Below are 16,512 nucleotides of genomic sequence, written 5' to 3'. Positions count from 1 at the left end.
CTGAGAGAACTGAAGAAATGAAGGCTTAACAGCAATTAAAAAGGCTATAAAATGGAAAGTGAAGGAGAAGTAACCCTCAAAGCTAATAATGGTTTGGTATTTTGAGAATTAAAAGATCATTTTTCAGTTTTAGGAAATCAAGTACTGACTTGGATCAAGAAAGGAAAATTCGTATATTGAAACAAATGGGGACATCATATGCAAATGAAATAAAAATAATTTAGAAGAGATACTTTACTTACAAAATAATGCCAATTAACTTATACTTGACTTCTTAATTGTATCAAGGGAATCCCAAAGACCATGAACTCTTTAAAAATGCTGAATTCACAACTCATGAATGTCTGTTTACCACATCTGAAGCATAATTAATCTGATCTTCAAAGTTAAGAAACAAAATGAAAGATATTTTCAGATAACTCAGGAAATGGTAAAGGTTATTTGGAAATGTGTATTTCAAGGAAAATACAGCCTATCAGTTATAAAATCTGAGATGCTAGAAGACAGGGAAGCAAATAAATTAGTGCTGATAAAAGTTATAGCTACTGGACAAAATGCTAATGATGATGATTGAGGATTAAAAAATAGAACAAAACACTGATTATGAGTGCCTAGCATCATTGTCAAGGTGATGGATTGTTCTGGATTTCTTAGGTTCTTTTTGAGAAAGCTGAAAATGAAGATGCATTTTAGGTTTCTTTTTTTTAAGATTTACTTATTTTTATCAGAAATACAGATACACAAAAAGGTGAAAAGAGATGACGATCTTTCATCCTCTGATTCACTCCTTAAGTGGCTGTGATAGCCATTTAAGTGGGCTGATCTGAAGGTAGGAGCCAGGAGCCTCCTCTAGGTCCCCCATGCGGGTGCAGGGTCCCAAGGCTTTGGGCCATCCCTGATTGATTTCCCAGGCCACAAGCAGGAAGCTGGATGGGAAGCAGGGCCTCCCAGGATTAGAACCGGCACCCATATGGGATCCTGGCGTGTGCAATCTGAGGACTTTAGCCTCTAGGCTACTGCACTGGGCTCACATTTTAGGTTTCTTGGGTTAAATTTTCATGCTTGAATTTTTAGGAAAACTATGAATCTTAGGAATAGAAGGGAAAAATTATCACGGATAATTTCTAATTTCCTAGAGGTGATTATAAATATTTTCACAAAATGTAGAAATGGGAGCACTTCTAAGCTCTTTTAAAGAGGCTACCATAACTTTGCTGTCAAATCAGAAGAGGAAATTAAATGAAAGGAGAATTACAGACCAATCTTACTCTTGATTATCCAGCCAGAAATCCTTTGCAAAAAATGGACAAATCAACTCTAACATAATAAGAAAGACAATATCTCATTACATAGTCTGGTCTATGATAGTCACTGAAGTTTTGTTTAATGTTAGAAAATTGATTATGGTAATCCACTCCATTAATAGAAGAAAAGACAACATCAAATAATCAACTTCGTAGATGGAAAAAAAAAAAAAACCTGCCTGGTAAAATTTAACATCCATTAACGATGAAAAAAGAAACCATAGCAAGCTAGAAATAGACTGAAACTTTCTCAACCTGATAAAAGATAATTACAAAAAAGCTTTCAGCAAATATTATACTTAATGTGAAAGAATGTATAGAGTTAATTACTTTTTTTTCCCATACCACGTATGATGGCTTAACCTCTGCAGTAAGGCAATATAAGGAAATTACATGCATGGGTCTGGTGTAGCTTTTAGAACGTCACTTGGAAAATCTGCATCCCGTATTGGAAAGCTCAGTTTCTCTGCTGATTCTAGCTTCCTGTTACCACACACTCTGGCAGGCAGCAGATGAGGGTGCCAGCACCTGAGTCCTTGCTAATCACACAGGAGACCCACGTAAGTTTGGGGATCCTAGTTTTGGCGGGGTCCATCCCTGGCTATTGTGGGAATTTGGGGATTGAATTATGAATGGTAGGTCTCACAGTGTGTCTGTCTTTCACATAAGTAAATGAAAATCTAAAGCAAGAAAAGAAGTGCAAAATTAGAGAACTGTCAACATAGAAAATTCACAGAAACTACAGAAAAATGACTAGTAGTAATAAGATACTACATAGTTGCCTAGTAAAAAGTAAAGGCAAAAGTAATTTTTTTTTTGCTCTTTGCTAGCAACAAAAACTAAAACAATTAAAAAATATATAGTGTCAACAGTGCCAGGTGACTAAAATGAGCCTATCACTGTGTATGTATGCAAAACCTATCCAGAAAACAAATGTGTAAATTTTTTTTTTGAAAATGACCCTTAAATTAATGAAGAGGTATATTTTTATAGTGTGGAAGACAGCATTTTAAAATGTGGCTTTCCAAATTAATCAATAGAGTCGATCTGGTTCCTATGAAGTCCCAAATGCTTTCTTTCATTGTTGTTTCTGGTTGAATTCAATAATCAAGTTCTAAAATGTACATGGAAATGTACAGGACCAAGAATACCTGGGCCATTCCTGTACACAGGCGAGAGCACAGCTCCACTCACACCAGGGCTGTCTTAGACCTACAGAAAGGGCACTGAGAGGAACACATCAACACGTGAACACAAAGAGCTCAGGGAACAAGTGAACGAACAGTAGACAGATGGCAGTGGTAGCATTGTGGCTCAGTGGCTAAAGGATAGATTGCTCATTAATTGGTAGAGGATATTTGCTTATCTATATGAAGTTGGAGCACTGTTACTCAACAGGTTATAAGTCCATTCCAGGTCTAAATGTCAAAATAAAAGACAACAATGTGAACAACAAGAAGGTGTTCTTAGAGAGCCAGGACAACACTCTGAACAAGGTAGAGTCAGAATATAAGGCTGGTAATTTCAGTCCCATTAAAATTTCTTGTTTCCATCTGTTGCAGTGGGTGAGAGAGAGAGAGAGAAAAAAAGGGCAGGTTACAAAGGGGAAGATGACACCTGCACGTTGAAACTAAGGGAGAGTACATTAAGAAATCACATTGATATAATAAGAAAAATGGATGCAAACAATCTCACGGGGAAAGAGCTCTCTTTACATACAAAAATACTCACATGTTTGAAAAATTCCTCCTGGTAGAACCAGTGAGGAGCAGAGCACCCGGGCCTTCACTGCTGCTTCAGGTGTAAATGTGCTAATAAGCTCCATCACTTTGAAAAATAGTTAATTACACTATTAAAAAATTGTAAAAAGCACACAACTAAAGATGTATTAACTTCAGCTCTAAGACAGATACCTGCAAATATTTTTCAAACTTACTCCAAGAGGTTTGTGCAAAGCATGCATTGCAGGGCGTGTGTTTTGGCAGAGTGGGTGTGTCTGTTACTGGACATGCTGAAGTCTCATATCAGAGTGCCCACTGGAGCACTTGACACCCACATGAGAGATCCAAATGGAGCTGCGGCTCATGGCTTTAGCCGGGCCCTGCCATGGCTCTTTTGGCTGTCTAGGAGGCACTGAATCAGTGAATGGGTGATTTCTTCTTTTCTCTCTCTCTCTTCGTCTCTCTGTAAAGAAAGGAAGCAAGGAAGGAAGGAAGGAAGGAAGGAAGGAAGGAAGGGAGGGAGAGAGAGAAACTACCAGCTTAAGGTTTAAAAAAAGTATAGTAAGATCTTTACAGTAGTGAAACACTGGGAATGTTTTACAACAGTAGAAATAGACTACATACGCATGCAGCGTGCGCACACAACGCAGATAGAAGGAATTCCCTAGCAAAATTCCATTTAGGTAAAATTGCAAAAATTAAAAGGCAACAACAGCAACAACAAAATGAAAGCAACGAGGAAGGTTTAATTATCTTAGAATTGTATCTATGAAATACACATTTGTTTTCTTTATAATAATAAAGATTTTAAAAAGAAACTAAACCATCTGCTTAAAAAAAGATCTATTGGGTGAAATCACAATCACCACTTTTAAGCCCTATTAAAAACTAGCAAACACGAAAATGCATTTCACTTAATACTGAATGTAGTCAAGAGTTAGTTAATACAAAACACCTGTTTGGCACATTTTCAAATCAACTCAACAGTGCATTAATGCTTTTAATACTAAGTACGTATATCTTTTAGCAGACAGTGTTTAATTCAAGAATAATTTACTAAAGGAAATATAAGAGAATAATTTGCCAAATTTTCAAAATGTGTAATACTGGACAATGTGTGTTTGGAACATATTTCAAATAAGAGAAAACCTTTGGAAGCATGAAGACAATGATAACTTCCATGGAATGTGTGAAAGGAGAAGCGACTGTGAAGACATCTAAAGGCAACTTGTCCTGTTGGGTGGAACATTCCAAGTACGTGTCCTTCTAGTCTCTGTGTTTACATATGTAAATACTCTTTCGGATGTGTTTAATAATAATAGAACTGTTTACAAACAAAAGGAATAGGACAAGAGAACGTCCTCATCCAAATGCCTTATCTACCGGTGAAGAAGAGGAAGCCGAGGGTTCAGTGACTTCGATGATCTGCCTTAGTTATCTGGAGACAACCAGGATAAAGCATGGAGCTTCAGAGCTTTCCTCACTCTGTCCGTTGCATCAGCTGTTTTCCATGAACTCCTGGTAAATCATGAATTAAGGCATTTACATGCATGGGATAAGAGGATAGGTAATCCCAATGTAAGTCAGTAGCTCATTTTTTCCCCCAATAGTTTTCCTCTTGTTTCTTCCTTATCAGAAAATGAAGTAGAACACCCTCAGCATTAATTTCTAAAATTCATTTTATGAAGTATCTTGAATTGTTAAGATCAAAGCATATGTAGATCATGACAGAACAGGGGAAAACACTATTTCATATTATTTAAATTCTGATAAGAGGAATGGGCATTTTTTTCTCATTTTTTTGCTAAGTCAGATATACAGAGGAGGGGAGACAGAGAGGAAGATCTGCACCCACTGATTCATTCCCCAAGTGTCCACAATAGTTGGAACTGAGCTGATCCGATGCCAGGAGCCATGAGATTCTTCTGGGTCTCCCATATGGGTGCAGGGTCCTAAGGCTTTGGGCCAGCTTCAACTGCTTTCCTAGGCCACAAGCAGAGAGCTGGATGGGAAGCAGTGCCACCAGGATTAGAACCTATGCTCACATGGGATCCAGGTGCATACAAGGCAAGGACTTTAGCCACTAGGCTATTGTGCCAGGCCTGAGGAGTGGACATTTGATACGGTAGGATGCCTACATGCAATATGGGATGCTTGGACTTGAATTCCAGCTCTGCTCTTGACTCTAGTTTCCTCTTAATGTGGGCCCTGGAAAGTAGTGCTGATGTAATATATAAAATAATGCTCAAAGCATTGTGTGCAAGGCTCTCGTTTCAGTCTGGTCCATCCTGGATCACAGTGAACATTTAGGGAGTGAACCAGCATTGGGAGTTCTCTCTTTGTGTCTAACCCTGACTCTCTCCTTCCCCTGGCTTACTAATACCTAACTAACTAACTAACTAACTAACTAACTAACTAACTAACTAAATAGAACTAAAAGAAAATTTCTGGGAAGCTTTAATCAATCATCCAATCAGTTTGTAAAAGCATGTACTAAATAATTGGCAATCTGATAGACCTGAAAACATACCTGGAGAGACATAACAGATATGCATTAGAGAAAGATTCTGAATATGCTAAGTTTGATATCATGCACTTCTGTAGCATATCACAAAAGGGAGAGATTGCTGGAGCCAGGTTTCCAAGGAGCAGGCTCCTGAGACAATGGAGGCTAACATGAGTGAAGGATGGTGAGGACATTTGTTCAGGTTATCGATGGTAATACATTTAAAGATTGTCCAATGAGCAAGTCATTCACAACTTGATCTGTGTTTGATGGACCACTACACGCATGGCTGGATTTTGAGTCCTCTGCGTGTCACAAAGGCTTCCATTTGCACCCTGGTGGTTTGTGTCCTTTCTTAGCCCTAGAGTTGTCAAGCATTGCTTCATGGTATTTTTCAGGATGCTCACAAAAGAGTAGAAGCGACTATCCATCAGAGGCAACTGACAAGGTAGTGTTTCTGCATGTCCTCAGTACCTACCCCCAATTTCCAGAAGTCAAAGTATGAGGGTGGAAAGTCAACAGAAGAGAGGAAAGAATGCTAGGTGTTAGCGGCACTCAGCTCTCTCTGGGATGGTTATGATATCCTGTGTAAATAGTCAGGTTGTTGAGTGTCAGAACCATAGTAGTTTTATTTATTTGAAAATCACCCCAGCTATGCATACATTTGAAAAATAAAGCACTGTGTTGTAGAATAATGTAAGGTAGTGAATTTATTACCAAAGTAGAAAATGACAGTAAAACAGATATGAGCACTTTGATAAATTTCACTGTTTACAACAGTTCAGTTTCATCATCTTTATTTCATTTTACTCAAATCTAAGCTGAAAAGCAAAGGCAAGGGCCCGTAGTGGGTAAAGAGCGTAGTGGGTAAAGTCCTCGCCTTGCACGCTCTGGGATCTCATATGGTCGCCGGTTCTAATCTCAGCGACCCCGCTTCCCAACAAGTTTCCTGCAGACAGTTTGCTGCCTGGGAAAGCAGTCGAGGATGGCCCAAAGCCTTGGGAACCTGCACCTGCATGGGAGACCCGGAAGAGCTCCTGGCTCCTGCCTTTGGATTGGCTCAGCTCCAGCCGTTGTGGCCACTTGGGGAGTGAACCGTCGGATGGAAGATCTTCCTCTCTGTCTCTCCTCCTCTCTGTATATCCGCCTTTCCAATAAAAATATATAAATCTTAAAAACAAAAGCAAAGGCAAAGCACTCAACATATTTGGAAAATGTTAAGCTGGCATGTGTAGTCAAGACCTAGCCCCAGAGCAGTTTTTCACCCTTGACATTTTGAATATTTTGAGTCTGATAATTTTGAGTTGCATTGCTTAAGCCTAGCATTTCTGGCTTTTACCCACTAGAGGCCAGTAACATACTCATGCTCTGTCATCACAATCGGAAAATTCCCCGGATATCAAAAGTCCCCTACGGGCAAAATCACTCCTGTTGGGAACTACTGCCCAAGGGACACATCTTCTATGACATCCAGTTAGCCTCTGCCCTAGGCATCTTGCTCATATGATATCAACAGGATTGATCATCCATCTCCACCTCTCACAGTCCATGAAACAGTCTTCATATTTTAAATAAGATTTTATTTTTATTGGGAAGTGAGATATACAGAGAGAAGGAGAGACAAAGAAGAAAATCTTCCATCCGTTGATTCACTCCCCAAGCGGCCACAACGGCTGGAGCTGCGCCGATCCCATCTGAAGCCAGGAACCCGGAGCAACTTTCTGGGTCTCCTATGAGGGTGAAGAGTCCCAAGGCTTTGGGCAGTCCTCAACTGCTTTCCCAGGCCACAGGCAGGGAGCTGGAAGGAAAGCGGGGCTGGCGGGTTACAAACTGATTCCCATATGGGATCCAGGGACATTCAAGAGGAGAACTTTATCCACTAGGCAACTGCGCCTGGCCCCCACAGTCTTCATTTAAGTCATCTACCAATATGAACATGTCCTGCTAATTTTGTGTCTTAATGTACTGTTGTGCTGAGGAAAATGAATTTTTTTAGTGAGAGTTTTATCAACAAATTCCTATCACTTCTCAGCATGCCTGACTCACAGGAAGGAATCCACAAAAGGAGGCCTGGGCCCAGCTCAGGGGCCTAGTGGCTAAAGTCCTCGCCTTGAACGCCCCGGGATCCCATATGGGTGCTGGTTCTAATCCCGGTGGCCCCATTTCCCATCCAGCTCCCTGCTTGTGGCCTGGGAAAGCAGTCGAGGACGGCCCAAAGCCTTGGGACCCTGCACCCTCGTGGGAGACTTGGAAGAAGCTGCTGGCTCCTAGCTTTGGATCAACTCAGCTCTAGCTGTTGCAGCCACTTTGGGAGTGAATCAACAAACAAGATCTTTCTCTCTGTCTCTCCTCCTCTCTGTATATCTACCTTTCCAATAAAAATAAATAAATCTTAACAAAAAGAGAGAGAGAGATAGGAGTCCCAATCTTCATCAATCAGGCAGAATCTCACCATAGAAAGGCTCCCTGGTCTCCAGAAGTCGTAGTTAACCATCAGACCTCATAAGACATTTAAAACAAGGTGAAATGGAGGAGACAAATCCTTTTGGAGGCAGGGGTGTTGTAGAGCATTATGCTGAAGCCATTGGAAGTTGGTAAATTCACTCTAAGGTGGAGAGGTATGGTCTGGATGTTGCCTTGTTTGGGGATTAGGTTTAGCTTATGTCATGAATATTGGGAATCAGATACAAAATGTCGTACTGTGAGAACTAATGGGATCCCGTGCTAGTCCTGGGAAACCTGACATGAATTTTTCCAACACTATACGATAAAATAAGCTATGTATTAAAGTCTACCATTTGCTCAGCCTTTGAAGAACCATCTAGTTCTCTACACATATCAGTTAGGACTCAATCTGCAAACAATGGAAAACAGCTTAAATTGTAAGGGAGTTTCTTGGCTCATGCAATTGTCAAGTCCAGAGGCACAGAGGGTGGGTGTGCCCTTAAGGCCCATACTACGATCAGGGCTCTGTCTGAGTGTTTCTGTGCCTCTATGATTCTCTTAGTTCCATTCTCTGGTGACTGCATCATCTCAAACTGGTAGCTGAAACTTCACCATTGGCTCCTGGAGTCACAAGTTTCCTCACTTAGGATTTCTCATTCTTGCCATTGCAGAACACAGTACCACTTAGGACACAGGTTGAACCCATAGGGATCTAGGTCTTGCTCTTGGATCAACCAATATGATGAGGTCAAGTGGCACTGTGCTCTGACTTGCCCAGGCTGCCTAGGTATCTGGCCCTCAATCAACCAATGTGATTGTGGAGGTTGGGCAGAATCATCTGAGTCCAAACTGGGGTGGGGCTTGGGGGGAAGAGGACAATTCTTCCCACCCAGCTCACACCAAGTCACCCATCTGGCTTTTCTAAGGAAGATGGATTAATTGCTGGGGAATCAAGTACAATATCCCAGGAACTCCTGGGATTGAAAAACAGCATCCAGATGAACTAAAAACCTGTTACTCTTGGGGGCCAAACTCTCCATCAACATCTGTAGCTTTTAGGTAAGGGTCAGTGCTGGAACTTGAAGATGAGGTTGGAGTAGCCTAGCCCAAGGACGCAGACAGTACTAGCTATGTTATTGTTTGTCCCCACATCCTTTCCTTGCCCTTCTGTTCCGCCCTGTTTTAGGGAACACACATCCATAGGCTACATTTCTCAACTCTTGCATCAACTGGCCAGTTGAAGACAATGTCCTGAGGTGGGAAGCAGGAGATAATGAAAGCCCCGTGCCCCAGTCTGGATCTCCAGTGGCACACATGTCTACTCTGAGTTGATGGCTCCAAATGCCATTAGATTTACTGGCCTTCCAAAAACCTTCCTACCTATATCCCTGACTCATGGGCTTTGGCACCATTTTCTCTTCCACTTGTTTCTGCAGCACGGTCCTGTGGTTGCCGTTCTCCAGGCTGCATGGCCATGTTCCGTTGGACCTCTGACCGTTCCCACCCACCCTCCATGTGAACCACCAACTCCCAGGTTGAATACTCTGTGGTTTAAATACTTAGAGGCACATCTCTTTCCCCATTATTTCTAACCTAAATCTTAACATCTCTCCAGCTTAGTGTGACCTGGAGCAGCAAAGGCTCCATGTTGAACCAAATAAAGCTGGGACCTCCAGGGTGTTACTGACGCAACCCTTGCACGTCACTAAGCAGCTATCCATCTAAAATTGAGATAGTCTATTTATTCCTCCCATCTCTGAAGTCAGAGGTTGGGAGGGCAGTGTCCTTGGGGATGAGGCATTGTGATTGTCAATAGCAGTAATGACAACTGATGGAACGTTTAGGTCTGATTTACAAGGAATGCTGGATTCACATTAGTGTGGTCGGTTTAAAATAACATCCATGCATTAGAAGATATTCAGATTTAATGGAAAAATAATGAGTGCATTAAATCAGGTTTTATTGTTATGGAGGGTTTTTAATTTGGCAGGACCACTTTCCTTGTGTGATCTACAAAGGGCTCGATGGAGGGAGGTGGGGCCTTCATGCTGGTTCTTGACCTATATCCATTCTGTACTCACCCAGGAATGATTGCACCTTTTAAACAGGTTAACCTTTGTCTGCCCTTTTCTTTCCCCCCTTGGAAGTGGGTTTTCACTGGAAAAACCTTGCAGATTGATTTAAAAGTAATAAAAATTAAGCAGAAGTCATTGTTCTTCCTTGCCTTATGAAATGGAGTTTCCATTGTGGGTTTTTTAAAAAGAGGAAATGCATCATTAAAGTCGTTGCATTATTTATCAGAGAAGCTAATGAAATCATAACTACAGTAACTGAATGCACAAGGCCCAGTGCTTATTTGAAACATCGCCATAAAACCCAGTTAACTACCATGGGACCAGTGCTTTTTATACCTCCTCCCATGAAACCAAGATCATGGTAGTGTTTATATAAAGATTTCATAATTCCTGACTATCATCAGGGGTTAATATGATCCCTGGTATCAGGTGATGATGAAATTTGGTCAAGGATTTGATAACAGAGTTTAATGGGATCTCAAAAGATTTAGAGAGGATTGCCTCCTACAAAAAGTGCCTTTTGTTGCACTGTTGCCTGCTAGTTCATTAATCTTTCCACCTGCCTACATCAGCTGTTTTCACAGAGATACAAACTGTAACAATGCAAAGAGGGGCCTCCAGGAAAAATGTATGGAGCAGAACACAGTTTTACACAAAAGGAAGCTAAAGCCAAGGAGGAAAGAGACTTGCTGAGAACAGTGCAAAGCTCCCGATCCTAGCTGGCTACTTCACTACCTCCCTTGCTACAGCTTGGATATTGCCAGGCCTAGGTTTGGGGCTTCTGAAGATGTTAGGGAATCCCAGGACTAAGAGGCAGCTAAATTATTGACCTACCCCAGGGCCTGGCCTGCTTCTAGGAAAGCAGTAATATATGTCCCTTCTGCATTCTGTGGTCATACCCAATTGCATCCTTGGCACCTGATCCATGTGCCTTCATCTATAATTCTCTTTCTCTCTCTCATCATCCTTCCTACCCCCAATACCTCTCTGGAGCATGTGATCTGACAGGTGACTCTTACAGACATGACCACAGACTTTGGGAAGACTTCTAGGGGGTAGTTCCTGGGGGTTTCTATAGCATCCCATTGAGGGCATCTGATAGTCATGGCTGTGGCATGAGCTGAAGTTTTGATATTCTCCATCTAACATTAGTGGTGGCTTTATGGAGACAGTGTCAAGACATACACATCCTCTGTCTCAACTGAAATGACCAGAATATTTGGCTAAAGGACACTCAACCCCCTATCTCTTAGCCTTTGCCAAGGTCACTTTTAAAAGATATTTATTTATTTTTATTTTATATGAAAGAGAGACAGAAATATTTCTTTTGCTGGTGTACTTCACAAATTCCTGTGAAGTGAGGACCCTGGAAAATGATCTGAGTCTCTCACATCAGTTGTAGGAACCGGAATGGTTAAGCTATCACTCACTGCTTACCACTGGCAGGAAGCTGGATTACAAGTGATGTAGCTGGGGACTCAAACCCAGCACTCTGGTATGCAATGCAGGGTTCCAAAGCAGAGGCTGAAGCACTGGGCCAATGCCCAGCCTTTTGGTCTATTTTTAACTTTTGCTTACTCCAGTTAGTTCTAGACTTTTGGGATTGCACACCCAGCCACTCCCCAACCCTGTATCCCTCTCACATTCTTTCAGAAGTTGTTTCATACAGTGACTGGTAGAGTTTTTTCAATGCTACCTCATCCCCATTATGGCCCAGATGACTGACTGGTCTAGGGTTGGATATTTGATCCATGTTGGACCAAGGATGCCTTTCCTTGAGCATTTGGATTTTGGTTTTAACATCTGTCTTTGTCAGGGTTGAATTAACCTGTAGATGCAAAGCTTGAGAACTGTTGTAGACCACATCTCAAAAGTCAGCAATTGGTTCTGTAAACCCTACTGGTACTCCCTGGTTTATATGCTATATGGTTTACATCTCCGTTCATACTCTAGATTTATCCAGGGGTCTGTTACACATCTACACAGAAACTGTAAATTGATTTCTCTCTCGTGTGTACTTTCAAATGTGGATTTAAAATTATTAATTAATTTTCATTTTATTTGAAAAGCAGGGGAATGGATAAAGAGAGACATTGTACTTCTGCTGGTTTATTTCCCAAATGCCTGCAATTACAGGGCTGGCCAGATTGAAGCTAGGAGCCAGGAACTGAATCCAGGTCTCCCACACAGGAAACAGGAACCCAATTACTTGCATTATCACCTGCTGCCTCCCAGTATGTATATTAACAGGAAGGTGGAATTTATAGTGGTGCTGGGATTTGCACCCAAGCACTACGTTATGCAATGCAAGTGTTCCAACTGGTGTTTTGACCACTACATCAAATACTTACCCCTGATTGATCTCTTTATAATTCATGGGTGTATGCATTTATGAAGGGACCTTAAAAAGATGGTAGAAAAATAAAATTAAAGATTATGTTTGTTTTGATACCAAAAAATAGGTAATTTGCATGAGCCTTCGGAAGATTCCTTGTAAGAACAGATATCCACACTTTTTGAGCCAAAATAAACTTTAATTCCATTTTTCACAGATTGTCTTAAGTGTACTCATATTTTAAAAATTTGCTATTGATTACCTACTGGATGTCAATACCTTGACAGGCTTTCCCTTCCCCATCTTGTTCACATAACCCATCATCTGTTTCTAGTTTTTTCTTTACTGTTTAGCTTTGTTCTTGTCAGATAGACAAGGAAAAAAAACCCACAATTTTTAATTGGCGTTTAAGTTGAGATGGATTAAAAAGAATGGGTGAGGAGGAGTCTGGAATTTGGGTTTATGCTTGGCCTTAGGAGGTAAGATCCTGCTAAGCATCTATGGACCATGAATTAAGTAATAATGTCAGTAAGCTTTATGGTATATTTATTGTTTGTTGCTATTTCCTAAAGATGGGGACTATAAACTCCTTGTTCTTGAGATATATACATGAAGAGAATGGGCAAGGATTAAGGCATAAGTGGAGTTCTTATAAATAAGGAGGAATGACAAACCTAAGAGGAAATGATTGGCTTTGCCTTAGTCTGAGGAAGGTTGACCTACGCTTCCTGAGAAGATCAACTTGTGTGTTCACAGCCCTTCTTGTAACAGTTTCTGTGATAAACACCAGCTTCTGTTGCTCATCATCCCTTTGGATACAAGAGATTTGGAATAGGGAATAACCATGAACCAGAAAATGTGGGAAACTGGCTTAATAGTAGCTCAAGGGACATCACATGAGTAGAATCTAATCACTTGTATTGGAACTGTGCCAGTACACCAGAAACAAATCAACTATCATATCTTGGCCGAAGGTGATAATATCACTTTGTCAACTTAGATACAAAAGAGGATTGAACTTAGTTACAATATCCATTTTCAATGCATATGTTTCTTTCATTATTACCAAAGCTTGCTCTTGAATTTCTCAAACTAACTACCTCCGGACTACATGTTTTCTGCAAAGCCTGCATCCAATTCAGTTCTCCCATGTATTAAAAAATGGTCTTTCCTCTTGCCCATAACTCTTGAGCTTGCCCTCTGTCTCTGCCCTGCAGCCTGCCTTTGTGATGACCAAGGGCGTATCCCCATTGAGAAGACATGATGACGCCTCCACCCTTCATTTCTGACTTGGACGCTTAGCTTTTCCACATGCTGCCTTACCATCCTTTCCCATCACTTTTCACTGCTTCATATCTCTGATAATTTGAAAAGAGCAAATTGACCAGAAAGGCCAGTTCCAATTGGACCTATATCAGAACTAGTAACGTTAAGTCAATTTTGGCTAGAGTGGATGCACACTTCACAAGTTCCAATTTAGAAGATGCAGTTTTCTTCTAGCAATAGAAATGGACAGATCTGGTGGATTTAAGCTTCCACTTTCCCTTATATGAGAAGTAAAATCTCATTACTTCTCTAAAAAATCAGTGAACTTTCATGATTTCTCCATCACTTTAGGCTAAAAATCTGGTTATATTTGAAACGTGTGTTTTTTCACTACCCTTCAAACTGATGCTACTGGGAGGTGACATGAATGTTATCTGGCTGTTTCTTAGACTCTATCTAACTAGGTTCTTTGCTTCTGTTTCTGAATATGCCTTTGCTGTCTGGTCTTCTGACTTGGCCATCTCTGCTGAGTGGTCCAGACATATGTTGATCAGATCAATGATGGATGTTAGAAAGCCAAATCCTCCAGTTCTGAATCATTCATCTACTTCCCAATTCTCTTTTCTTTATAATTGAACCCTTAGTTTTTGAATCTGAGACCTAGGAACTTAATGTCTTTATTTCCTCTTTTCTTTTTGGCCTTCAACTTGCATCTTCCTTCATCCTTTACTCTTTGCAGTCCATGAGAGGGATGATAAATAAGAAGAAAGAAGTACCCCTCCTATTAATATCTTAAAATATTATCTCTCTAAATAAACAGAATTTTTCTGTTATTTATATTTTTAAATGTGAAAATTAGAAGAGTAAGTTAGAAAGTAAAAAGTTAGAAAATTGCTAGAGGTGTTTTAGCCTAAGCTTTAAAAAAGTTGTAACACAACCTCTCTCCTCCCCGTTCTCTTGTAAGAACCAGTAGGGTGTGGGGACCTGTGGGTGTGAGTCAAGAAGGATAAGCTGAAGTGACCCAGTGTTTACCAATGGTTGTTGCCATTGTAGGAATCAAAATTTTCCTTACTTTTAAGTGGAAGCAGGATAGAACCATCTCCAGAAGGGGTAGGTTAGGTCAAGATGCAAAAAAAAAAAAAAAAAAAAAAAAAAAAAAAAAAAAAAATTAGCAATTTGGGAATTTGAGGATGAATGATTTCAAACAGAAGTCAGCAATTGCCCAATCTGGGCAGCAGTATGTGTTACCCTCATGCTCTGTCACTGTTAGGCTCCATGAACTTGAGTCTTCAACGCCACTACTCACATTTACTGTGTGTTTGTATCTCTCTTCTTAGGAGAACCGGTGGATTGCAACTTCAGCTGCTGCTCACATGATCTATTTTAATTTGATTTTTGCTCCTAGAAAAGCTTGCTTAGGATACTTTCATTTGGATATCAGCATTTTTAAGTTCAAAGGCTTCTAATCATTCTTTGGCTAAAGTAATTGTCTATATACAACTACTCCACAAAATCAGAATAGAATTGATATTGCTTTAAGACCGAGATAAAGGGAGTGAATTATATTTGGGAATAAAAGGAAACATCAGTACTAAATGGTTATTGTGAAAAAGGAGGTGGGGAGAAAGTCATGGTCACAATCAGAGGAAGTGAGGTGAGTGTCTATAGGAGATCAGCTAAATGAACTGGGTGTGAGATTGAGGATACATTCTCGTTGGGTCTTTCCACTCCTCCTCCCAGCCCACCCCATAACCTCTATCTCTTATTAAGCTATGTTTGGAGGTTGTATTAATATGTATGGTCACCGTGGCAGTAAAACTTCACTTATTTGTTATACTTTCCTTTTGGTATTCAAACTGCGAGTCTGGCATTACAGCCATGTCCCAACACTGTTCTGCTAAATGCCAGCTCTGTCACATATTGAAGGGACAAGTGCGATGACAGCAAAGCACTCATTTATAGGCCACAGAACCTGACTTTGACTGATATTAACAGGAAAAGAAGGGCAGAAAAATTCAAAGTCTTTATGGAAACTAGGTTGGAAAAATTGGGAGAGCCCAAAATGGGATAGTTTGCTAGGGACATCATTGCCACTAGCTGTAGACACCTAATACCTCCTTTGTGCCACCCACAGTTTTGAACATTCAAACCTGCAACTCTGTTCTGGCTATTAGAATGAATCTGCTGCTTCTCTGTTGTTTTCTCCAGGGTCGGAGTTGCAAGTGGGAGTGTCAGACCAGTGCTGTCTAGTGAGTGTGGTGCTTTAGATGACAAGTAGTGAGGCAGGATCACTCTCTTGACATTTGACTTTCTGAAATGAGAGCTGAGTCTGGCCCCCCAATAAGATTCATGTGGGATTTTTCCATGCATAAGAAAGGCCTTCACTGCTTGGCAGCCAAAAATTAAGACTTGGCAACAGGATGTTTCCGAGGGAAATGTTCTATGGTCAATGAATGTTGGGAAATACCAGATGTTCCATATGTCTCTTTATGACGGAGCTGTTAATAGGATTGCAGACCAGAGAAGCTCTAGATGGATTGAAGAAACTCTTCCCCTTTTTGTCATCCTGTATCAAGTGCTCCATGGAGTATGCTTTAGGAGTCATTGTTTCAAAGCAAGACTTTCCACATTAAACCTCAGCAAACCAGTGCTGTTACAGACACAAGCCCTATTGCTAGGCATGCAGACCACAGCCATAGTTTTGAAAACTGTGAGGCTATTTGTGGCTTCATGCTTGATGTATAGTTCACTGTGAATGCAGGACTAGTGTTTTCTGTTAAAAGACCTCACCTAGGGATTCCCTCCTTGGGTTTGCAGGCTTGGGTTAGCTCTTCCAAATGCATCCCCACCACTCGCTTTT

This window comes from Ochotona princeps, chromosome 14 (assembly GCF_030435755.1).
Source record: "Ochotona princeps isolate mOchPri1 chromosome 14, mOchPri1.hap1, whole genome shotgun sequence".
In the NCBI taxonomy this organism is placed as follows: domain Eukaryota; kingdom Metazoa; phylum Chordata; class Mammalia; order Lagomorpha; family Ochotonidae; genus Ochotona; species Ochotona princeps.
Note: the sequence above shows the minus strand (reverse complement) of the source record.